General features: G+C 40.9%; 1 long non-coding RNA gene across 3 annotated transcripts; it reads left to right on the forward strand.

The window, feature by feature from the left end:
• The first annotated feature begins 313 nt into the window (after positions 1-313).
• Positions 314-26,569, forward strand: LOC135580101 (uncharacterized). Of its 3 annotated transcripts, none has more exons than XR_010474267.1 (7): positions 314-1,621; positions 3,885-4,781; positions 6,084-9,636; positions 11,046-11,263; positions 11,478-11,643; positions 12,328-12,413; positions 14,151-26,569. It is a non-coding gene; the product is annotated as an uncharacterized LOC135580101 (long non-coding RNA). The 3 variants fall into 3 exon arrangements; XR_010474268.1 differs by having other exon boundaries at positions 3,885-3,972; positions 4,629-4,781; positions 6,084-11,263; XR_010474266.1 differs by having other exon boundaries at positions 6,084-11,263.

Consider the following 26,569-nt stretch of genomic DNA (forward strand, 5'->3'; position numbering starts at 1 on the left):
GGTTAGCAAAGGTCTGGCCTTGAGTCAGTGACACACTACAAGGAATTGAATCACTCTGATACAACAGATGAGTTGCTCTGTGAAGTTCTGCAACAGATCTCAAAAGACCTTTTCTCTCACAAAACAGCCTGTGTTATAATGAGAAACAATCGTATTACTTGTTGTGATCATGTATCAGCAGAATGTGACCTGTCTCATACTGTGTGTGTAGATATTCTTCCTAAGGTTCATTTACTGTGCTTTTGGGTGGAGAAATTACCTGCAGATCATCTCTTCCCCCCCCCCCCTTTTTTTTTTGCCTGAACAGCATCTGCATTAGCATGTGCACAACCTGGGCAGCAGACCTGCTGGAAAGCTGGAATCTGGAATGCTTGTAGGATGGCTGAGCGCTGGACCTTGTCGGAAGATCTTTCTTACAAACTGGGATCCAGTGGATGTGCCCCTGCAGACCTAATCCAACTCTGTTTTAGTTATTAGACCAGACACAGGATTCATAGGGCACTTCAAAGCCTGGGTCTTCTGTATTTCCAGGAATCCTCCAGCCACCTTCTCCTTCCAGGGGTCTCTTCCTGACCAACTTTCTGCTGTGCTCTGTAGGTTGGCATCACTAGCTACAATTTGCTGTAATTGCATTTGAAAGTAGACCCTTGATAAGATTTGGAAACAGAGACTGGCTCAATTATACAGCTATGTGATCTTACTTGCTTTGGTTTCGCAGTCTGCCTCTTGTCCAGCTTGTTGTTTGTTACACTCCCTTGTGCACTGGTTTAAATCAAATGAGCTCTTCTGTGCTGTTTGTATAGCTTGGGATATAGGGACAGCCCAGAAAAAAAGTTCAGGGCCTCAGAAAAAGTACAAATTTGCTTGGAGAAAGCCAGGGGGGAGAAGAGACTTGGGACTTGGGAAGAGAGCGGACTGGAGCAGAGCAGATGTAGCCAGGACTTGATATACCTCACCAACTGTTTCATTGGGTTGCAAGGAAAAACCCAAATGTTTCTGAGCAGGAATGTGGCCATCAGCTACTCACCAACATAGAGGTTATTCAAAGACTACTATATTTTTGGTATGCCTAGAAATGTTTAGTTATTAGATGATAGTTTCTTTGCTTGTGTTCAAGTAGTATTCTGGAGTAACAGCGTGTCTTTTTTTTTCACTGAGCACCTGAATACTAAATACATGATGTAGACAGTCGAGATGCTCAAGCAGCCTTGCCGTTCATATACTGTTGATGCACTTTCTGATTTTTGTAACTTGTTCTCATCTGACACAGTGATTTCCTCAGCAGCAGCAAAGCAGCTATTCTGGTTGCCAGGCTGACCAATGCAAGAGATCTCTGAAGCTCAGTAGCAGGAGCCAAAACAGTTGGCAGTTTCATAGCTAACTGAATGTTTTTTCAGTATAGCCTGCAGGTCAGCCATTACCTGCTAGTAAATAGGTAATAAATAACCACTAACAGTGTCAAGCTCTCTCCTGCTTATTCTCTCATACTGTATTCTGAGTCTGTTTGTGCCACAGGAAAGGTTGGAAAGGCACAAGCCACAGCCAGCTCTCCCTGCTGACGCTTGTACAAGTCTGCATGGAATCGGTGCCTCGGGCTGTCCCCAGTATTTCGGGACCGTAGGTAAATAACTGCTGCCGTATGGGAACTTTCAGCCAAACTCACTGTGTCTCCTCTCATGTGTATCTGTGTGGCTGACCTGGTCCACAGCCCAGGGATCATTCTCCAGCTGAGAATCTGGCTTTCCAGTAGCAATCTGGTCTTTTTACAAAAACAAGTAGTCAGGCATGATTACCACTTCTCTCATTCTTTCTCCTGTTTTTAGTTTGGTTTATCCACCTTTCTAAAACTGGCTAAAAGGTATCTGTTGGAAGATTGATGCAATAAATTTCATGCTATATCTCCAGTAAGTGAAGTATTTTCTGCCCATTATTCATCCAGCTCCTGGAGTTGGACAGATAGTTTGTATTAATAAAATATACACTAATTTCAAAACATTTTTCAAACCAAATCTATTAATTACTTTTTCCATTATCTGCCTGCCTCTACACATGAATAAATGAAAAGAAGCAGAGAAGACAGAGACTGACACGATCTGTTATTTAAATCACCTTTTACATCCCAAACCATCTTCTGGGGCCATGCTAACTTATTTATGACAGGTCAACTAATAGGTATTAATAAGTTATTAGATTGATATAGAACTAATCCAATAATGTGTGTTGAATTAACAATGCCTGACTCACTACTTGAATCAGCCTGTTTATTTTCAGCAAAAGGGGTAAAAAGTCATGGCCAGTGTCAAGCTCTGTGCTCAGCAAATTGCATTTTTCCATGTATGCAGGTACATGTTGCATCCCTTCTTGATTTTTGGGGAAAGATTCAGGGTTGCATCACTTCACTGCACGGTCCATTTCCTCACCCAAAGGGATGAGGCACTTTGTGCCCTCTCGCTGTGGCTGTGGAAGGTGTCACAGATCCCAGTTCACTCTGGGATATCCCAGTGATGTTAAACTCTCTTACACTACCTGGCCTGAGGATCTGACTAACTGCTGGAGTTTCTTTGGGTACACTGAGTTTTCAGAGGTATGAATGCAGATTTGGAAAACAGAATAACATCTTGGGTCCTTGCTGAAGATGCGTGTAATTACTAAAATACATTGCCCCTTTGCCAGCGGAGGATGATTCTATAGATGTGTGTTCTCAATGCGTCTTAGGTCCAGAATATGTTCTCTCTGTATCTCTGAAGCCTTCATGTTTCCTTCTCATTACGTTAATGGGTGCCTCCGCTTGAATTTTGCATTGAGCTTTCAATTAGCAGGATTCAAACTGGTTATTCTGGCAGTTCTTTCCCCTCCAGAAATCCAGCTCTTATTGCACATCAATTTTTAAAAAGGTGTTATTGATACTTCAGGAGTTGTGTTGGGGATCTGCTCTGGTGTGCCTAAGGATGAGGGAAGAAACTTGCCTGGCATTAGGATCAAACTGCTTCCCATAACCACTGAGTTGCACAAACATAGGATTGCAGGGGATGACAGGCTCCTGCTGGAAGACCTGTCTTTGCAGCCCCTAACCAGAAAACTAGGAATTTGATGAGAGAGAGTGGTAGCATAATACTCAATTCAAGCACAGAAGATAGTTTAGTGACAGTTTAAAAAAAAAAAAAAGGCATGAATGTTGGGTGGGCTCTCAGAAATACAACTTTGAATTATTTGAAGTTTGCCAGCCCTCATGTATTTCATTAGTCAAGGATATGTTTCATTTACCATCCGTTTTTCTTCCTTTTGTCACCTCAGCTTTGCTGCTTTCAAGGAAACAATATACTGTAGAGAGCCTGCTTTGCCTTCAGGAAGCATACGATGGGTTCTGTGTCTCCTGACAGTGCAGCCTGAAACTCAGCCACTGCCTCTCTGTAATCCAACCTATTTTGCCTAAGCAAAGTTAGCCCTTTATTTGTTAAGAGAATTACCTGTTCTCTGTGATGGTATCCATCACACTGAAGTTTCTTCCTGATTCCCTGTTGCCTTGATGGTGTGATCTGAAAAACAAAGAGTGAATTCAGCCCTTGTTTCTCCTGAAAGGAGTTCAGCTAAGCCTTCTGACTACAGCTATCTAAAAATGTTTGGAGTTTTGATTAATATTGTCGTTATTCCAAGCTGTTACTGGACATATATGTATTGTTTTTGCAGTGTTTAAGCAATTAGCGTTCTGTTACTGATACAGCAATATTGCAAATGCTGGTGCTATTCATAGAAATGCAGTTGCCGCACATTAATGTTTTTGCGGACCCAACTTCATCTGATAACAACATTCACAGGGAGTGACGTGTAACTGGTTTCAGCGCTCAGGGAACTATTTAAATGCAGAATTTTGCTTTCTGTTTCAGATATACCTGAGAAATAATGTGGTGAAATTAAACCAGCTTGTAGTTGGCTAAAGAGGTACCAAAGTTGGAAGACCATGTGGACTTGCAGGTGTGTACCTCTCCAACTTTAATGCATTGCTGTGGATGAGTTGCAGGTGCCTGCATGGCAGTGCAGTGCTGCAGGACAAGGCTTACTTCAGTTCAAAGACCGACTGGCAAAGGGTGAGAGCTGCCAACGGCACATTTTGCAAACACCCCCTGGCTCTGGAGCTTGTCCCCACCAGCCCCATTGCTGTGAAACAGCCCAAATATTACTGACCTTTCCAGGCATGATGTAAAAAACTATCTGTATGCAACAGCTTTGGAGGAGGCGTGATGGCATGGGGTTTGGAGCTGGGTGGAAGGGGCTGTATTCTGCTGCTTGTTCACTGGCTGGTCAGATTAATTTGTTTTGTTGTGCAGGAGGATCATTAAGTCACCAGGTGTTTATTCCAATTGGACTGCAAATCCAGCTAATTGCCAGGTCACCTAGATGTTCTGAATAATGTCTCCTGAAAACAAAAACTTAATCTAAATGTTCAAAACAACATGTAGCATCTTGCAAATCAACCTTGGAAACCACAAAGTGGAACAAGAATTTAGGACAGGCTGTGGTTGTGGACTCAGCAGCACATCCTGAACCAGAGCATTGGCCCTCAGGTGAGACTTGTTTCAGGGCTGTATCCATAGAGGCTGCTTACGTTTGGTATTCTCATCTCTGCACAGGTACACGGTAGCCTGAGATCAGGGAACCCTCCTGCTCTTCCTCTGCTTCCCAAAAGGGAGAGAAGCAGAGCCAGGAGCAGCTGAAGTGTTGGGGTCACTCCTCAGGTCCTGCTGTACATCCAGTGTTAGCACAAGGCTGGTGCAACCCAGCAGGTAAGGCCAACAACCAGGATGTTGGTATCTCAGATTTTGTCATCAGCTCTTCCAACACCTGGTCTGCCTGACCTTGTTGTTCAGCATCTCCTTGTCTGCCTGCTGTCCTGGGGATGAGCTATGTGGGGTGGGGACCACTTCTTCTTCCAAATAACAAGTGATAGCACAAGAGGAAATGGCCTCAAGTTGCGTCAGGGGAGGCTTAGATTGGGTATTAGGAAAAAAACTCTTCACGGAAGGGGTTGTTGGGCATTAGAACAGGCTGCCCAGGGCAGTGGTGGAGTCACCATCCCTGAAGGGGTTTGAAAGGTGTTTAGACGAGGTTCTTAGGGCCATGGTTTAGTGGTAGTGTTAGGTTATGGTTGGACTTGACGATCCGGAGGGTCTCTTCCAACTGAAATGATTCTATGATTCTAAAGGCCAGCATGAGAAGGATTTGCATCGCCTGGTGACCTACTAATTCACTCATTTGAAGCACACTGTGGCAGGATTTATAATGCTATTTATTTTTACTGTTATTCGTACAAGTTGGTGCCGCCTTTTCACACTGATGGTGCAGTTGTTAAATGTTTGAAAACTGCTGGGCACATCTGAGGGATGTGTCCTACTAGGTCTCTTAGGAAGTCATAACTTTCCTTCTGCTTTTTAGAAATCATGCAATAAATTACTACCCCACCATAGAATTTAATCCCACAGTTAAATACATCATTTACAAGGCTTTTAGCATGCCCTGCTAAATTCTCTAGTTTTTTGTCTAATCTCTGTAGGCCGTTGTCACATTTTCAGAGACCTGCATGGGTTTTATTCCTATCGGTAAATCACAGCAGGAAAAAAAATTGACACATTTCCCTGGAAATTTTTGCTGCAGCCTGAGCTCTGGACCTCATGGCTTCACGTTCAGTAGGTCAGCTGAGATGCCATTTGTCATTGCTCTTTAATTACCATGGACCCTCTAATCCAGGCCACAAATTCCTCCCCGCCCATACTTCTTTTTACTTCAGAATGCGTATCTAATAGCAACCAAGGACTTTTCCTATTTTCTCACTTGGAATCTGTTTTGGGAGCTTGGAATTGCTATCTAACTGAATCAGTAACATCTGTGACTGCAGGGCAGCTTGAGTGGGAATAGTTAGAGGGTTAGACAGATTTCCTGCATTTTAAGGCTTTTTTCCTCTGAAGAGACTGCTTTGCGACAATCCAGTTGTATTTAATGCTGCCTCTGTCCTTGTGTTGTTGTTGTTTACCTCGTCTTTTCTCCCCCTTTCTTCCTTTCCCATTTCATGCAAGTTGTTTGCCTTTCAGAAGTAAAAATCATTTTAAGGAACCACGCCAGCATTTTACGAAGTTTCAAACACATGAAAAGTCTGAAGGTATCCCTAGAACTGTATTGCAGCTTGCAGGTATGGCTTTGATTTTCCTTTTGGCAGGCTTATGCCATTCACTCTTTCATTGCCCTTCCAAGAAACGCTGCTGGGTGCCTGAAGAGCAGGACGCTTCTTACACTTGGCAGGGGAAGATAACAGTAATGCTACAGTTTGCGCTTTGAAAGATTAAAAGCGACATTTATTCCTTACAGTACTTTCAAACTTTCTCAAGTTAATTTAAAATCCATTTTAGAGAATGTGTAGCTACTAATACTGGATTTTTAGTTTGGTTTGTACTTTTTAATAAATTTTGCACACTCTGTACCTGAATAAGAGGTGGATTAAAGTCAGCCCAGTTATTTAAAGTGCATTAACTGCTTTGAGCAGTCCTTTCCCTCCATTGGAAGGAACACCCTGTGTCTCTGAGACTGGTCTCTTTGTGATACCTCTGTAAAGGTTCTTGCAAGAAATGACCATACTTTAAAAGCAAATTTCTATTTTTTGGAAACATTTTGCTTCTCCTTCCCCTTTTTGCTGGTAACCTACCTCCTTGCTAGTTGAGTAGACAACAAGTGTTCCTTCCCCACCTCATGGGGCAGCTGATAAATTATTCATATGACTAATGAGGATTTTGAATTTTCATGCAAACTGTGATGGCATTGTTAAAGGCTTGCATCACTTCGGCAACGTTTCTCCTGCACCTGCGTGCTTCAGGCAATCAGGTGTTTAAAATTACCCATGCACAGAGCTTTTCCCCTTCTCCTGCAACCGCTTTGCTAAGCAAGGGAGTCCTGTGGCTATTTTGTCTATGTGAGGGTTTTTTTCTGTCCTAATTACCGTGAGGGGAAAAGGGAATCTGAGAGGGCTGTGTTAATTAGCAAAAGGGATCACATACCTTGCCTTATATTAATTTTGAAATGACAAGACACAGGTGCAGTTTTAGTGGCATTTGAATGTGTGTTAGCATTTAAGGTCCTTTCATTTATTGTTTTCCATCCTATGGATTGTTCTTACTTTAGTTGGAGTGTAGCGGGAGGAAAAAAAAAAATCTCACGAAGCTCCCATTGAAGTGAAGAGCTACATGATGTGAAAGGGCTGATTATGTTTATATTACATGTTCTGTGAAAAAAAACAAGCCCCCCAGCTAGTAGGGGAAGAAAGGTCACTGGAACTGAAGAAACAACTGACTCAGTGTCGTAATACTGAAGGCAGTGAGCCTTTTGGAGATGAGAGGGATTTTCTGATCTGGTTCAGTAGAAGGCATGCGACTATGAAAATGAGCTTTTCCTGTTATGTTGGAAAATAAAGCAGCGAATCAGGAGGACTAGGGTTTGAAAGGCAAAAATTACATTTAATTGTCTTTTTACCTTCAAATGCTCCACAGTTGATTGGCGGTGCTGTATCATTCTTCCAGATCATCATCCACAGCAATAAAGGAAATCCGTCTTGCATGCGGCAGCCAGACCTCTGTGACCGTAGAGTGTTGCCATCACGAGCCTACCTGATGGCTTTGGGTCTTGAGGTTCTCCTATCTCCTTTTGTACCTGCTGCACATGAACTTTTGAATGTGAAGGAGATAGTAGAAGACCTGCTGTCCAAAAAGCTATGTACAGGGAATTTGTTGCGTATATGTTGCACTTTGAATACAGACCTGAGCCTGTATTTGAGACAAAACTCATCTTCAGTCCACACTTTGTGGAGCTGAGTTCACAGGGGCTTTTTCTGAATGTGAAAATTAGAGCGTGTGCCACTGGTCCATACCCTGGAAGCATCCTCGATGGGTTGGGCCACGTCACCTTCCCAGGACACTTTCGTCTGCCCTGCTTGCCCTGACAGGTATGTCTCAAGTACAAAATCCTTCCCACTTACCAGTCACCACAATGGAAATTATGACCTGTGGGCAGCATGCAGCAGGGATGCTTACATGTCAGTGTGGATTTCTACAGCTAAGGTATAGATGAGTTGAATTTGGTTATGAACAGCAAAAAATGATCTTAAACTTAAGATGTTCCCCGTCATGGGGTTGCTGTGGACATAGTCTTTGGACATGGATAAGTACACGGGAATGCATGTGTGGTGGTGGCCAGTCTTTCTCGTAGGTAGTTTTAGTGAAGGCCGTGATAGCTCCTGTGGGGCTGCCAGTGGTTTAGAAATGTGCTGAGGAATCTAAATCTTCCTACAGACTGCCATGGGATTTTAAAGTATGAGCTCTGTAAATCTTCACAGATGATTGGTCAGTTGAAACACTTATACTCAAGAGCTTTGGTGCATATGCTGGTCATTCAGTCCTTCTTGGACAATAGTTTTGCTCAGAAAGAAGAAAAATTGAGTAACTCCAGCTACTTCACACCATGGCAGTAGGCACAGAGTGTGCTTAGTGTTGTGCTTACAGCAAAAGTGGGCATTTTGAAATAGCAGATCACTGTGGAAGTTGATCAGAAGTGCAGCACAGGATTGTTTTTAGTGGCTTCTGGGGGAATATTAAGATTTATTTCTGTGAAGACTTACTCAGCATGTTGCACAAACTCCTCTTAACGTGCTAATAAGTCAATGTGTTACTGAATGCTTAGCCATTATAATTACAGCCACGTGTTGTCCTTTTTACAAATAGGTCTGACTTAATTGCATCATTTTTCAGGAGGATTTATGTGGTCCTGTTTAATCTAAAATTAGTACATGCACAAATGAAGTGCAAACTATTTTCCATCACTGAACTGTGAAATGTTCTCCAGAATAGAGAGATACCAACATGTTTCTAAAAAGATCCAATAAGCAATCAGGCAACTTTGGGATTTGTGTCTGTGTCTGCACCTCTACAATTTCGCTAAAAGTAAGAAAAAATATACTGAAATAACATTAACTGAAAAATGAACAAGAAAGTCAGTTAAATGATCTAAATCAAGCAGTCTTTTTTGATTATCACCGGTAAAACAAAGCATGGGGGAAATCATAAATCTATCTTGATATTGCTAGCTTTCAGCATTTGTTAAAATACAGTAAGAGCTAATGCATTTTATATATTACATCGATCTATCACATGTAAATATATCACATTTAAAAGATACTCTGAAGGCCAAGATTTTGTTGGCCTAAATTCTAAGTGAGCATGACTAATATTCCATAGTACCTATGTAGCTCTGAGGGCCTAAGGATACGTATAGGAGATAGTAGGCATAAGAGTTTGGGTTTCCTGAAAATAGATCAAATATTGCAATTGCAATACCTACATTTTAATTTGAAGTTTGGAATATGTGTGTTTTCCAAGAGTGTTGGAACCTGGATGTTAAAATATAAAAGAACGACCAAATCCCAACCAGACTGAAAAGCCTAATGGTGGAACCAGATGAAAAACATTTTTGAATTTCTATCTAACAGGGAAAAAATATTTTTACTTCCGTAGGGTGGAGATCTTGCCGTCCAGAATGGAGATTTATTTACTGCTGTGAGGAAGTCTGCCGATTTTCAGTGGGTAAATCAGAAAGCCGAGCAAGGTCTGAATGTTACTTAAGCACTAATATAAACATGGGAGCTTTTCTGTAATTTTTTTTTTTTGCTCTTGTCATCTTGGTCAAAATATGTGTGGCTGGAATGGAGATAAATGCAGCTTTTGAGAGCTACTCAGTTTTGTGTGATTATATGATTTCAGTAGAAAGTAGGAGAAAGGCTATATTACTAAAAATACATGAATATTGAAAACAGCCCTTGGTTTAAATTAGATGTCCCTAATTTTTATGATTTGAAAGTATTTCTCTTTGTAATGGGCCAAGATTTCAAAGGCTTACTTAAAGCAGGGCACCTACTGACCTGTACAGGTTAATTTTAGCCATGAGAAGTGGTCGTCACTGTGGCTGTGAATGGGTTACCAGACAGTAGCTTGCAGGTCACTGCCATTTCTCTCTGGTTCAGCACATCTCCACAGTATTTGACACTCTAGAACCTTCAGGCTGTGTTTGGTAGCGTGTTCTGAACAGAAGCTTCAGCCAAGCTGTCTCTCCCATAGTGCTGATCGTCAGTGAGCAGAGTGATCCGTGGTGGTCCTTACTGTCTATCCATTCTTGTGTTTGGCTTAAAGTGGTGTTTATGGTCTTCTAAAGGTGGAAGATCTGGTCAATCTGAACTAATGGTTCCTGACAGCTCTTTAATCTGAATCCTTTGATATGACAGCAGAGGTGTGCCCAAAATAGGGCCCATGGTTTCTCCAGTCGTTCGTGATTGTAGTGGTGTTTGAACCAGGTTACCAACCTTGAACATCTCTCTGCCACCTTGTGCACATTCACAACTTCTGCTTTTCCTAAGAAAATCTATTTTGTAAATTAAAGGCAAGTGCCCAGGCTCAGGATTTTGCTACCATTTGTAAATCAGGAGCTGAGCATTTAACTGGTACTTCTCACAGAGACTTTTCCAAATGTACTTGTATGAAAGCACTTAAGTACCATTAGCTTCCCTTGACAAGAGCAAAGTGTGATGCAGGAGTAGGATGGGGGCAATCGTAGTTGTGCTTGGGAAAATCACACGTGGAACAGGAGGCATTGATGGATTTTAGAGAATGCTTTCCTAAGAGGTGCAATATTCTCTGTGGATGTGGCACCACTCTCAGTTCATCAGACCTGATGTAAAGTCCTTTCTGGTGCAAAGGACACCTGGGCCACTTTGGCCTATTGTGCAGGACATACAAATCTTGCAGAGAGCAGAAAACTGTCTGTGGAGCATGGAGCTTGGGTCTTCCAAAATAATGGTCTGCTAAACAGAAGTGAGGGAAGAAGGGTGCTCTGCCATCTACTATGTAAGTTAATAATTTATGAGGTTCTGTGCTTTTTGGCTACTGCCACAACTGAATAAGCATTTTTGGTGCTGTGTGTCTGGTTTTCAACTGCTTATCACTATTCTGATTTTGTTGCAGCGTACTGTTTGTCTGTAGCGTGTTCCTGTCCACGCAGAGTGACCTCAGCCAGTCTGCAAGTCAGGGTAGCGATCTCCATCTGTTGAGCACTTGTCAGATGAGCTACTGACCTGTGCTGATCTAACACCCTGTAACACCTGGGAGCTGCTCAGCTGTGGCCACTGGACCACTGAGTGACATGGAGCAAGGTGCAGCTGCAACAGCTTGGAATAAGCTAGGTTGGTTTTTTATAGACTTTAAAATAAAATATTAATCAAAACTCCTTCTGATAATGATCAAGCTGGGAGCAATTTCAAGCCTTTCCTAAGCAGAAAGGATGCTTTAAGTGCTAATTCTTGGAAATAAACACGGGAATGTTATCCTGTCATCTTCTGCATGTTTTAACCATGTTAAAGGAGGTGCCTGGACTCAAAAGACTGAAGCTCTGCTCAGTTTTCTCAGGTTGGATATTCTGATATTTCTGTTGCATCTTGAACACGTAGAAGCAGGAAAACTTGTTTCGGGGGCTAGAGGCATCAGCACAGAGAGAGGATGGATGGTGTATGTTATTGAAACCAAACTACAGTTCGATGTTCCCAAACAGAGCATTTCCTGTGAGGTAGGAGCAATTTTAAATGACATGGTGACACAAAACCTTGGAAAACTGATGCTTGATGTACAGGATTGTTCTGATGGCGAGAGGGATAACATGGCACTTGGCCCTGCCCAGCTGCTGGGGGAAATCACTGTGGGAAGAGCTGTTGTCTGGAGCCGGTGGATAGATCATTGCCTGCTTTGAAGACTTAGTAAATTATTTTAAACCTACAAGTGTTGGTTTATGTAAGTTGTGTGTTTTTTTTCATGGGGAAAGTTTTCTTCCCAGCCCACCCTGCTGGTGGATGACATTCTCTGAATTGTGTGTTCATAAACATTTCAGAAATCCTTTGTTTGATTTTCCTTTGTTACTGTGGTACATCAAGATGTTTTCATTTGTCGCATAATTGTTCGTAGTGTAATTGCTTTTGCAATTGGAAAATAATATCGATTAATTGATGGTTACAGTTTTGAGTTTAGCAGGTTACAGAAGATTTAAATTTATATTTTTGATTTAAATTCTGGAATCTCAAAGAGTTTTTTTAAAAACCCAGGAGAGTGTTTCTTTATCGCTCATTCCTCTAGGATGTCTGCAGCTAGTCTGGGTTGAGGATGAGCTTGAAGAGGATGAGCTTGCATGCTCCTGGAATATAAATTAATTTTTAACTTCTCAAAGTTGATTTCATGATACCTTTTTTTATCTTTTCAGAAGAAGGGAAGACATCAGTTAAATTGTCACAAATAAACCCTGAACTGTTGTGAAACAGCATCTGATTTCCTAGATTAATCTGAAAGGTATGCTCTCACATTTCAAAAATGTCTCCTTAGCCTCTGTTCCACAAATAACTTTGTACTGAGATGAAGTGTAGACAAACATACAATAGAATCTAAATATCACTTTCTAATAGGAGCTGCTGAGGGGCGTGTGCTGTATCTTCTCATAGCAACCATAGGCCATGTCTCAGATTTGGAGGCCGAATGGATCCTATGCAATAGTTTCCATGGTTGCACAGGATTTCTGTACCCAATAACATTAATATTCCAGTCCTTAATAGAATAACTTGTACAAAGGCATTTTTTTCTTCTTTATTTCCCATGTTAAATTATTACTGTGTAAATGATTGAATAAAGTTAGAAGTTTAATGTATTAACTTAAAATGTTGTTGAGATTGTTTTAGCATGAGCTCAAGCCTACAGTACTTACGTAAGCAAAATTTCAGGTGCCCCCCTGAGTAAACACTGTAGGATTTGTCTGGTAAAATAATGATGTTTTTTTCTTTACCAGCTTGTTAGTACCATTTACCTTAGCAGAAGTTTGCTTGCCACTTCTTGTCTGGCAAAGTTAAGTATGCTGACAATGGCTGATTGTTTTTGGAAGAAGACAGTGTGAGACTGAGAACTTTCAGGTGGGATCTTAGTCGTGCAATGTGACTTACATTTTGAACCCAGTAAGCTATGTTGAATCGAAGAAAAATCATTTTTAGGGGAGTGCCTCATTTTGTGTTTTAATTCTCAGTTGGAGGTGATTATTCTTGTTGCTGTTGTTGTTACCTAAGGTTTTCAGAGGCTTGCCTCTGGTGAAAGTTGTCCACTACTTTGTTTTTTACATCTGTCTGAAAAATCTCAGTGGTTAGCTGTGGTAGTTATTATGAGAAGAGCACTCCCAAACTCCACTTTAGCCAACAGTCTCAGAAAACTCCCTAATAAACTTTGATGTGCTTGGGTACCTCCAGTTGATGACAGCTTTCATAGCACTTAAAACCACCTCAGGCTGTATGAATGATTCCTCTCAAGGTGCCAATAACTTGCAGGTGCTGTCCTAGTTCTGGGACAAGCCATGGCTGGATGAGGGGTGGGGTTATGGGGGAACCTTGCTCTAGGGAAGCGGTATCCTGTAGCCATCCATTGGATTTGCAGGAGAAGGAAACGTTCTGGGAGTCCTGTTTGACGTTTTGGGCCTTAGTGGGTGTATCCATCTCTACTCAAGAATAGGCTGTGAGTAGCCATCCCAGTACTGTGGAATAAAATGCAGAGGTCTGAAGAGAGTTCTTCAGAAATACAACAGAGCTTAAAGAAATTGTCCAAACGTGTGTGACTTTGATATTTATAATGGTTAGTTGCTACTGAGATGTGATCAGTGCTAACTTCTGGTCTCTGCGCTACAACTGAGAGCCTGTGCGAGTGCATAAAGCTCTCGAAGCCTTCTAGTGATTTTTCTGAAGTGTTTATTATCTGGCTCACAGATGTATAGTAAAGTACTGTTTACAGAGAAGAGCTCAATGTGCAAAAAGGTTAAATTCTTAGCTTGTATAAATGGGTGTTTTCCCACTGAAGTCACAGTCACCTCGTGACGTACCCCAGCAGAGGATCTGGTCTCTTAACAAACGTTCTATCTATTGTTCTTGGCTGCATCCATGAATATTTCAGAGTGTGCCAAAGCTGGGCTCTGAATGCATTCATTCATCGACCACTGTATAAATGATCAAAGGAGAGGCTTCTTGATCTTGTGTGTAATAAATCCTCTGCTTTCAGGTTTACTGAACTGGAGACTATTGTAGAAATACTTGTTCCGCACATACAGCTGGAGTCAAGTGTTACCCACATTGGACAAATATCTGTGGAAGTCTGTGAATTGCTTGACACACCTGACAGAGCAGACAGAAGTATCTCGGCCTTCATTTACCATGGAGTTGAGCAAGGTACAGCCTGCCTGCCTGGATTTTGTCTTTGGAGACATTGCTTTACTGCTTCAGGTCGAATAGTGGCAGAGAAGGTAAATTTGCCTTAATATCTGCAAAATGCAAGAGAAGGAAAGGTGACTGATTGAAAAACAACCAGTATGTGTTTGGAATAAGCTTATTTTTGGATTTCAAACCATTTGTTATAGAAATACTGAGTGGATGTTTCACAAGGGTTTATCTTATTTTGCATTTCATCTGGTGGTGTTTCACATTTTACAGGTTCCTTTATAGAACAGTGGTAAATCCTTACATAAAAAAAGTCTTCTGTAAGCCATCCAAGTAGTTGTACTCACATGAGAATTGTTTAAAAGCAACATTTTCTAAGATTGTTTACAACCTGAAGATATTAGAGAAATCTGTACGAGGAAGAATAACAGTGAAAGTAAAGGTCAGAACTTTTTTTACCCTTTCTAGGTTTCTTAGGGTGATGTTAATTCTTTCTTCAATAACACATGGCACAGATTCATGGGATCAGCAGAGCTCAAATGTCATCTCAAAATGAACACTTCAAAATATTATCGGAGTGGGATTTGTTTATCTCATGTGCATCACTGTGGATGTCTGCATTGGTATAGTGGCTGAAATTCCTCAAATCAAGTCTTCACTAAGGACTCCGTGATGCATATCTTCCTTGCAAAGGGCAGAGAAACAGTGACAGGCGGAAAATACAGTCTTGTGAGGCAGTATTTTCTAAGAGATACTTTTATTTCAGGATAAAATATTTTGGCTTAAAATATTACCTCCCCCCCCGGAAAATTACTTGTACTGATACTGATAAGGTTTCCCAGAATCCCTAAGCATGTATCTGAAGATACACATCCACAGACTTTCTAAGACTCTCTGTAGGACACTGATGCACAAACTTATTTTCATACTTCAGTTTCTATTTAGACATATATTGCCTCTCTTCCCCCTTCTGTTACGAAGGTTTATCCAGAACTGCTAATTGTCTAAACAAGATGTTCATATGAGAGTGGTCCATTGCAAGATACTTTATCAGTAGATGAGATATCACTTCTTTAAATGTGAAATAGAGACTTTTGTGAATTGTTTCCTGTAGTTAGCCAGACTAAACTACGTTGCCTTAGTAACAGGGTCTGCCCCGCAGGGTCAGAAGACACATGTCAAATAGACACTAACAGGAAAGATTTTCTGGGTGTGGGTCTGCGATACCAGTACCAAAACCTCCCATCACCAGAAATGGAGGACAACCTCATTCAATTAGGAAGCACAGATAAAAGACCGTTTCAGTTACAGGTGAGAGCACATATTGGCTGTTTGACATAAATTTAATAATTCTCTAGAAAAGTAGTAAGGCCTTGCCAGCTACACCTAAGCTGTACTGATTTATTAGCCAGTGTTGTGCTGCTGGGTGTGAGTTGGGGTGTTGTGGCTTCTTGGGTACTTGGGCTTCTCACATTTTTTGTGATCAGCAATCTGAAGTGCCTTGCCCCTGTCCATTATCAGCCATACAAAGTACCTGAGATTGCCTGTCTGAATTGGATTTATGTTATTTATAAAAGGTAGAGAGGGAGGTAGCTTGCTAACTTGTTTTTCCTGCTAACTGGATCTTCATCACAAGTGGCTGTGTAAGTTCTCAAGAGCTTATCATTCGTGTCTTGTCTTCCTACATGTAACTGATGCATCTAATAAAAATCAAGTGCCAAAATCTGGCTAATTACTGATTGGATTGCTCCATGCATCTACTCTAACAGATGTATCGCCCTCTTTGAGCAGTTGTTCAAGAGGTTAACGGAGAATTCCTGACCTTTCGAATGGGAATTTTGCCAATAGCATCAACTGGCATAAGACTATTGATGGTCTGAGGCAAAGCTTAGAAGATAATTGTTGTGTTTAACTGTTAATTCTATAGTATTATCCTGGTAACTTGTTGATGCATCTAAGAGTTGCTTGATGTTTATCTACACACACCTGCACTTGTGCACAGACTTGCCTTTGGGAATTCACATGCTCCTGCTAATATGTATGCAAAAGATTCACTGGGCTTTTTTATTTGTAAACAGAAAATGTTTTGACTTATGTCCTGATAAAGGGAGCTGTTACAAATGCAACATGAAACTGCATTGATGTATCAGAAGCTGACCAGGTCATCCTTGCACACTTACAGCCATGATTTGAGATGCTGAAGATGTGGATGCCAAAGGAAAAAAACACATTGCACATTGTTAACCCCCCACTACGGGGATAGTTCACCCATTTGCAGAACTGTACACAGACCATGACATCCTTCCCTCAGTGGGATTTGTATGATATGAGAATTACTACCTGCCACTCTGCGCCTCATGCTGGGAGACAGGTCTGTGGAGCGATGGAGCCTGGCTGTCTGCAGGCAGGACTGCTGTGCCACATCCAAAGCAAGCTTGCCAGTCAGCAAACGCTGCATTAATCTTTTGGGGAGTGTTTGTTTTGCTTGTTGTGCTAGGCTCAGTTTCAAGCAACTGATAATGTGTTCATGAGCAGTTCTCCTGTTGCAGTCCATTTTTCAAAATAAGAGTGAAGATGGATGCTCCTAAGGTTGGGTGAGATGTGGGTGTGAAGGGTTGTATATGATCTTGCTTCCATGTGTGAGCTTATGGTGCTTTTGAGTGCATGTTACCTATGCAAGTACATTTGGGACAGTGGAGTAATGACTCTTTGAAGTCAGATGAATGTTTTTAAAAATATGCCTTGGACATGGTCCTTCTCTGATGCTAGTTCTGCTAGTGGAGTTACCTCACTGCATACCAGATATATGTTTGTTTGCTTAGTAATAGTCAAACCTTCAAACTGCTGAAGGGTAAACTCAGCAGGCTTCTGAGGATTAGGTAGGATAATGCTTTATTGCTTACAGTTTAAGTATTGAAATGTCTAGAATTTTGGGAGGTAAACAATGGTGTGTCTGGCCTATTCCTACGTTTACCGATAGTGTCGCTGCTCAGTCCAGCTGTACCACTGTAGTTAGTTCTCACAGGCACCTAAAGCCACATCCTTCAAAGTTTCTGTGTGCACTTAATTCCTCCAGGCAAAAAGGAATTTATATACTGAAATAACTTCTAGGATGTGAAAAAATCAGGTGTGATTCTGGAGCCTCCCAAGTGTGTGTAGGACCTCTAAATAGGAGGCTTTTAAAGATCTTTGTTGTTTTTAAAACAGTGCTATTTGTTGACTTGCAAAAGAAAATATAGTAACATTTCTCCGCGTCAAGAGAATTTCACTATTGGGGTGAGAACAGGAGGGCACACTCTGCTCCCAGGTTGTGCTTACATAGTCTAAAAGAATGTGTCTGGGCGGTCAGTCTGCTACAAAATGTTGATCTTTAGGCTGTTGGGGTAACACAAATCCAGTGGATGTTTCATGTGCAAATACTTCCCTGGAAACTGTTGCTGAGAAGAAATCTTTTGCTTAAAATCTATTCTGCCAAGAGTACTCCAAAGATAGTATTACAAACAGCAGTATTTTTTAATGAAAATATGTACCCTCTGCTTAAATGTAACTTATGTTTCTACTCTAAAAGTCAAATCGCCTGGGAAGGACCCAAGCCTCGTGCAGACCTGCCACGCAGCAGGTATGCTGGCAAAACGGGGAAAGCTGTCGCTCCTCCTTGCCTGCTGCAGACACAAACACTGTGAGAATCCCCTTGATACAGGGAAGTGTTGTTGTATTAGACACAACAATTATTAGTGTGGCAACAGGATAGTTCCTCCAGGCCCAGATAAACGTTGCAACACCTCCCCTCCCCAAAGATACTGCTTTAATTGGATCTAGGAGATGAGGTTTAGCATCTTGTATTTTGCTGTGTACTTCTTTGTGAAAAGTAATGCAAATCCTTGTTATCAGTCTTCGGTTGTAGCAGTGTATCATAGGGCTGGGGTTAGTAGAAGGATGGTCATGATTGGTTACACTACAGACTGCTGATAAATAATAATCTGAACGCTCTTGGTGACAGAAGGTCCCCAACATGGATGGATCACAGTGTGGGATATGTTGTATCAGATATGAGTTCAACTATGTGATGCAATTCCTACAAAATATATGCACAACTTCTCTTGTAAAACTTATCCTCATAATTTTTCTGAGCAACCTTCAATTCTTTTGCGTGTATTCTAGAAAAAAACAAAACCACAACACCAAAACCAGAAGTTCCTTGGAAAAACAAAAGATTTTTATGTTCTGCAGTTTCTGCAGTGAGACTATGCAGACTTCAGGCTGGTTACTAAGAAGAGCCCCATATATATCTGAGGGTGAAAAAATAATCGTGTCACTTCTTTGGAACATGATCTAAAGTTCACTGAAGTGGATGAAAAGGCTCCTGTTGGTTTTAAGTGGATCCAGCCTTTACATGGTGAACAGAAGACATGTGTCTCATCTGCTTAAATGTGAAAATGTTATTGGTAATTTATGTTGATAGAAAGAGCACATGGTAACTTTCTTCCTGCATTTATGTAACAGGAGGCAAAGGCTTCAAATGTGCAGTTAAAAAACATCACGGATGCAGTTGCCTACTTACCAGCATGATGAGAGTGACATGACTGAGGATCAGGCAGTTTTAAGAATATTTGGTGAAGACTAAACATTAGGCATGGGTTTTCTCTTCACCATCTTACCCAAAGATGACAGCTTGCTGTTCCTGGTGAGCATTACCGTCTTCAGGCTTGCAGAAGGGGAGGTGGTTCTTACTGAGTCACCTACGTTGATGTTTTCTGATTTTGATTCACGTGGTGCTTAATCAAGGATGGGCCAGGCAGGATGTTGTGGTCTGCAGAGGTGACAGTCTCCCAGTACCGCTCAACAATGGAGCAAAGGAGTACGTTGTCTACACCAGCTAACAGTCCATAACAACTATTGTGACCCATGGTGTGATGAATGACGTTACTTTGGGCTGGAATTAATAGAGTACTAAGAGAAGATAAAACCAGCAAATTACACTTAAGATGATTTGCGATGGATCTTGTATTTTTAAGATATCCCTGTGTCAGTGTGCAAAGGGATCTCTTCTACAGCCTTGTTTAACATCAACATTTTGGAGAGGAGATCTTTCAGGATTCATTTGAATTCATTTTGTCTGATAGTCAAGAACCTCTCCTGATCTTTTTTCAAATATATATAAAACACAGATATGTATTTAAGATAACAGAACATTCAAAAGACTTGAAGGCCATGCAGAAAGATGTTACGTAGCAGGAAATAGTGCAGGAATAAGATGGCTGGAGCCACTCCTCAGAAATAAAAATAACATGATGCTTCATACATCCAGTTACTGTTGTACATTGGTTAAAATCAGCGGAGTTGCTCTGGATTTTTAGCAGCATTGAAAGAAGTGAGAGCAAAAGGAAAAAGATAAAATGGGTTGGTTTTTTTTTTCCTTCTTAATGTGTGCTGATTCAGTTTGTTTCTTTGGAACACCTAAATACAGAAAATTAATATAAACATCAAGACACTGCAAAGAACAACATTTAAAGATAACTTTTTTGTGAATTGATGAGCTGAGCTGATAGCAGCGGAGTGGGATCAGTTAGTGGTCAGATACCACATGATGGATCTCAGTGTTTTTTAGCAGGCGTTAAGACTGATTCCACGTGTTACACAAACCAGAGGAAGCCTGGGACTAAACAACTTGTTGTCAAAGAAACTTGCACCATCACAAGGGAAAAAATCTAACATCTACTTTTCCCTTTTATGAATTTTTACCGTGTGGGGAAGCTAATTTTAACAGCATAAAAACCAGTGAAACAGAAAAAAGTCTACCATTTCTGAACTAACGTCTTTCAGGTAAACTCAGCATCTGCCATCATTTGCAATCATTATTGCAATTTTTTAAAAATTTCTGTTTTTGGAAACAGATGTTGGGAGAGGCATAAGAACAAATGATGCTTGTTGCAACCTAAATTTTCACGTTAAAGTACACCAAATGAGCGCAAAAGTGAAAATTTAGGTCTGGGCAGAAGTCTGGCATCACCTTCTCAATCCCACTTCAGACCATTTTAAAGAGAGTTGAACATCCTGTAGCCTCAGTGCAGAGGACAGCATACCCAGCAGTGCATGTACTTGAGACCTTCTCTATGATCCTTGCAAAAAGAGGCCAAATTCATCATTTTCTTGGCCTTTCAATGACATTTGTCCTGTGTGGACACCAGTGCTTTCCAGCAATGTAAGCAATTTTTCTTTTTGATAATGGACAGGCTATATATTTCAAAGACCTGCACGAGCTTCTGTGAGCATGTTCACCATTACAAATGGTGACAGTTTTGCTCACTGCTGACTCCGTAGATTTGCAGTTTCTGTGCCAAACCAGTCAAGCCCCACATCTTGCATTGAAAATGGTGAGCTGTACATGATGCTGTTGTTTCTCTTCACTGCCAGCTCTTAGACGTATCTGGCAGGGATGTTCACTTAATGAAGTGTTTTCTACCTTAGTGAGATCTTTTCATGACATTGCTTGAAAAATCCAGGTTTGCCAATTCGTTTGTGTAAGAAGCTGTGAAGCTTGTTCCACACATTCATTACCCAACTTCTTCGTGTAGTTTTGAAATGTTCTTGCATTGTACTGTTTGGTAAGCAAGTCCATGCCAAAGTCAGAGCATAGAGCTTGTTCAAGATACTTCCATTCCTTGAAAGTAGCCATACAAACACTTTCTACCCAAATGCAAATTATTAGTCAAGTTTATTCCATCTGGGGTTTGTATGTGTGCATGTATTCTTGGCTAAGTGTTTTAGCAAGTACTAAAATTCCAGGTATGTTAAAGGGATCAGGAAAATTCATGCCAGTATTAAATGAATATTTGTGGAGAGTGAATTTTAAGTATGCTGTGGAAAGTCTGTAATGCTTAATGCTGTATTCTTCTGCTAAATGGTTAAATTCTGCCCTAATACCGATTTTGCCAGGACAGTAGGAATGTAGAAAATACATGAGAGTATACTTGTAGTGATGAACATATAACCATATGAGAGGATTATTTGGGAAATTATAATAGGCAATTGAAGTCTTGGAGATGTTCAAGAGACTTCGTTGCTTCCAATAGCAGATTGTTTATGGGGAGAAATAAAGCTAAACCCATTCACTTTTTTTCAAGTAGCTCTAGTAACTTGTAAGATTTGTGTCAGGCTCTGAGTAGAAAATGATCACCACTTATATTCCAAAGAATAATAATAAAAGCTTGGTAAGAGAAAAGCAATACTGAGGCTTTTTTAGTGAGCTCAGTAGCTTTAATTTTTATGTGGGTTTTTTTGAAGATTTTGTTAAAACTCTGAGCTCTTCCGTTGAAGTATTGCAGTTAATCTGCAGTGGTTTTTTGCTTGGTCTTGCTCTTGTCTTTCTCAATCTCACATTTTAGCTGTGTGCCGCTGGCTATTAACCCTGTGAATTTCTTTTGGATGTGAGAAAGCTTGTTTCCAGTAATCCATAAACCTCCAAAACCACCACAAAGCGGTAAGACCCCACTCACCTCCCGCTTTTAACATTAAAGAGAAAAGCCTCTTTGTGCTCTTGTGTTGCTGAGAAGTCACAGCTGCTTCAGTCCTGACTTAACAGCCTTGGACAGAAGCTGGTAGCCTGTTGCTTGTTTTTGGGGTGTGGGTTTTGTGAGTTTTGATTATGATGTTTGGTTTGGTTTTTTGTTGTATTTTTGGGGTTTGTTTGTTTGTTTTTTTGTTTTTCTTTCAAACCAGGAGGCAGGAATTCCTCCTGAGGAGATGGGATAGTCTGTGGTTTTTTAAGGGCCCCAAGCTATCCTCATTATCTGATATAGGATGGCAGTACGGGGATGTTGAGGCATAAAACCTTTCTGGGGCAGGCAGATTAAGAAATCTTTTCATTCTCACTGAAGTTAAAGGTCAAGGCAGATGAACTACAGAGCATGTTATCTCCTTGCAGTTTTACTCAATGTGTTTTCTCAGCAGTATGGTGGGAAGAAATATTAAACTTCTTCTTCTCACTGCTTTGGTTCATAGTGGCAGGTCAAAAATGTTATGGCTCACCCAGTAGTTTGAATAATTTCCTCAAGTTTTAGTCTTGCAAGTTGGACTCTGTATCCTTTGAAGTACAGGCTTTTCATCAGAGGACTGGCAATGGTTACTTGTGCCAGTTAGACTCCAGGCAGTCCTGCTGAGCTTGAAATAGGGACTTGCACAGCTTTTGGATTTGCCGAGATGCATTTCAGGCTTTTAAATCTGCAGGGCAGAACCTGGAGGGAGAAAGATTCCTCCTATTCCGAAAGCCCAGGCACACTTGGTTGGCATCAGGGGGGCCTCATCCAGCCCAGCCAGTAGGACCATGTGGTCGGATCCTCGTAGGGTCCCTCTGGCTGCAGCAAAATGAGTCCTGCTTCATGCTCGTGTAAGGATCTGAAATTGTTTTCTAACGAAGAAACCTCCTCTGCTGTGGTTCATTGATCTGCATGGACTTGCCATGGTGGAAGGAGATTTGTTTGCAGGCTTTTAAAACCCACAGCTGAATTTGGGTTCTTCCTCTAAAATTGTCCTTCACTGATTACTACGCAGACTTTCAAAATTAGACAATTTGCTGTGGGATTTGGGGGAAAAGTGGAGCCTATATTTTATCTATAACTGTGTAATGGTGTCTGATAATTCCTATTTTTTTAAAAAACTTTTTTAAGAGAGAAACTTCTGATTTTGTGAGGAGGAATCCTAGCAGGGCAGAAGGAAGGAGATGGAGGGGAGCAGAGATTAGGGAAGACCGTGGCATAAGCTTTCCCTTCTGTTACCTGCAGGCACATTTAAACCAGCGGTTACTGTATTAGAGTTGTGGGTTTTTTTAACATCTAAGTTATATGCATAAAAGTATGATAAACTTATTCCATCAATTTAACCAGGTGTTTAGAAACAGCACTATGTACTTCTCAAAGCTAGACATGACTGGAGCTTTTCTCTTGCCATCTCAGCTGGGTGACAACCCGTGTGGTCAGGAGACGTGGTTCAGCACAGCCACTCCTCCTCCTACGGGCAAGGACTCCCAGGCTTTGATGGTGTATGATCTTAAGGTTTTTGCCCTCTCCACACCCTCCTGTGGATGCCAGTCATGAAGCCAGGTCCTTTGCCCACCTCCATCTGGCAGAGTAAAGCTGAGGGATGAAGTCCCCCCATGGTAGGCATTGGTGAAACACCAGTGGGACTGATGGTGCTACACCCAGAGTCCAGAGCAATATTTTAAGTGGGAACAGCCAACATGATCAATTGAGAAAGTGGGCAATGCTGGACCTCAGTTCTTCCCTTCCTCCCCTCATATTTATAGGTTTCTAATTTCCGCTGGATAATGAATATCACTCTTCATTATAATTATGTTAAAAGGTACCAGCATGATGATTCAGAAACCCTTGAAGATATAGTCATATTTTCAGCAACAGATGGATTTAACACTGCAGATGGAATGTTAAGAGTGCAGGTAATAACAAACTCAGCAATGTACTGTACTGAAATATAATTGGAAAGTATTAATCATATATTGGTTACTTCAGTTTCACTAAGTAGATGTTTAATTTTCATCAATCTTTTTACCAGATTCCCGGAAAGATTTCTGTGTAGACGGAGTGTGGCTTCTAGGTGAAACGATTGCTGAAGATATTAATGACCAAGGCCTTGATCTTGCAAGCATGTGCCCATGGCTTACCCAGGCATGAAGAATAAAAATCATTTGTGTTAATAAGGCTGTCAGATGGGGCCCCATTCATATGGCCCAAGTTTCAGCTGATGACTAGTCAGTAGTAAAACCGAGACCCCTCTCAGCTTGGGGGCTGCTGGAAACCCACCAGCAGGAATGACTGACTGCAAGATTTGGGGCAGAACACAGGCAGTTTGAAAAGTCATTTATAGAGGTGTGAACCATGAGTCTAAGCCTTTGCAGGACTGGGGGTCAACATGTAGACGGAACTGGGAAAAGCTGGGCTTTTTTGCAGTTCCTCGTTATTTTCTCCATGTACAGATCTTTTGAAATTACCTGCTTAGAGGGAAACGTCTGCTGCTCTTTTCATAAACCCTGTCATTTTACTGTTTTGTTTTGTTTTCGTGTGCTTCTGCCTAGAGGTTTAAAGCCTGGGTAATTCAGGGGAGTTTTGCTCTGAGCAGGCCATGCAGGACCAGAGTAAGCTGTGATACCTGGTTGTGTACCATGACTCTCATTCTTTTTAATGCTATTTATAACAGGGATTTGATTAGTTAGTATCACAAAGTGGTCCATGCTCCAGTGTGCCACCTGGGACACGGGGAGTGCTGTAGGGCAACAATTCCATCGCTCACAGTCAAAATCTTCATCTGTTTTACGGCAGGAATATAAAATGTGATTTTTGGTGAAAATGGAAACGTTTTTCTTTTGAGTATGTTTCTGTGGATGCTTTGTGTTCACCTTCTTCTCCATGGGTTCGGGTATCTGGTGAAGCTGCATCTCCATTGATTTCCTTAGGAGCTTCCTTTTCCCTGGTGGGATTGCATCTCCATGGTGTGTCATGATGACTATGGACCGATCAGGCTTGTAAATGACAACATAAGCATTCAATACCTACATTTGAAAGTCCCTGCAATAGTTTGGCTGAATTCTTTGGTCTTTTGCTGAACTATGTACATTTCTAGCTAACTGTGGACCCTGAAAATATAATGAAAAACTGGAATTCTCTCTGGAAAGTTTACTCTCACTTGATGGCACTATATATTGGCTGTTGGGGACCAAAAAAAAAAAAAAAAAAAATCAGTGAATAAAACACAATGTGACTGGAAATAAAATTGAGCATGACTGGAAACCACAGGTGAATATGCTTAATAATGCAAAATTAGTGTACTGTCTACTTTCTGACAGATGTTTGTACCCCAGAGAGATACAAATAGGTACTGATCAATTGACAGTGATAATCAAATAAGGATCTGTGTTTATAGGTGACTAAAAGTATGGTGTCTCTTTCAGGGTACCAGTCAGGGTGAATTGTTTTTAACATGGGTTTCTCCATTGCTGTTGTGGGAAGTGGGTAGCTTGTTTCTAGAATGTGAAGACAAGTAGCATTTTTGCTTAATTTTCACTTACCATTGGAAATAATCTCTCCGTTCCTATTCTATCCAGATTATGTGGGTGAGCAGCAAGCCCCCAGGGCTGCAGCAGGGATTGCACATACTGGTAGGACAGACTTCTCATCTTTCTGGCATTATTTTAACCTTCCTTCTCTCTGTCTTTTTTTTTTTTTCTCCTTATTTATGAAAATTAATCGAATCAAAAGTAATTTAAATTGTCAGGTGTCTCAGTTTTGATTTAAATTGTATGTTTTAAACTTGTTCTGCATTTGTAGCACATAGTTATGTTGTTCGGGTGAATTTCAGTCTTGCTGTTCACCGGCAGAACAGGGCATTTGCTACTTTATTGTGAGGAACAGGCGGGTAATGCATTGAACATACACATAATAGTGTAACTTAATACATGTTAAGCTAAGTCTGTAGAGAAGATCCTAGGAGACAGTAGATCCCCTTTAATAAATCACCTCATGCTTCACTCTAAAAGGCTGAAACTCCAGCTCAACCGAAGAGGGATTGAGCAAGGGATTGTAACTGAAATCACTGGGACCTGTGAAAGCTGCTGAGCCTCTGTTGTCTCCCTGTTGACATTGAGACTTCTGTCTGTCCCTCTTTGCCATTAATTGTCTCAGGATGTCCTGCTTGTTCATTTGTGATTTGTAACAAAGTGCTTTTGGATAAAAAATGTGATTCAAGCAAAATCACAAACCACTAGCTTTATGAAAGCATTTTATTTACTAATTCAAGCTGTGTGAAATTTGCTAGATATATCACAAAATAAAGGTAAATATGTTTATTTTAGAACTCGATAAATTACTGACAAAGGAAAAATGCCCTGAGTTAATCAATCTGATGGGTTTGTCACCATTTGTCCCCAGGGGATTTAGAAGTAGTGGATCATGCTTTAATGCTGCTCTGCTCTCGTTGTTAGGAAGAGAAAAAACAAACATTCCTGTGTCTCAGCTCCTCATCAGTGTCTGAACTTGAACGAATCAGCTGTTGAGCTGAAGGAAATGAAATATAGATTGACATGAAGAAAATGTTGTCTCTGCAGCTGCAGAAGTAGCTATAGTTGTCAAAAGCTGATTTTTGTCCCTTCAAAGACCTGTATTTTTTTTTTGTCACATCGTCTCATTCAATAGCTGGACTTTCTATAAAAGGTTGGCCTAAAGTTACTGCTTTAATTTTTTTTTTTAATTATTAATG

This window comes from Columba livia, chromosome 8 (genome assembly GCF_036013475.1).
Source record: "Columba livia isolate bColLiv1 breed racing homer chromosome 8, bColLiv1.pat.W.v2, whole genome shotgun sequence".
Taxonomy (NCBI): Eukaryota; Metazoa; Chordata; class Aves; order Columbiformes; family Columbidae; genus Columba; species Columba livia.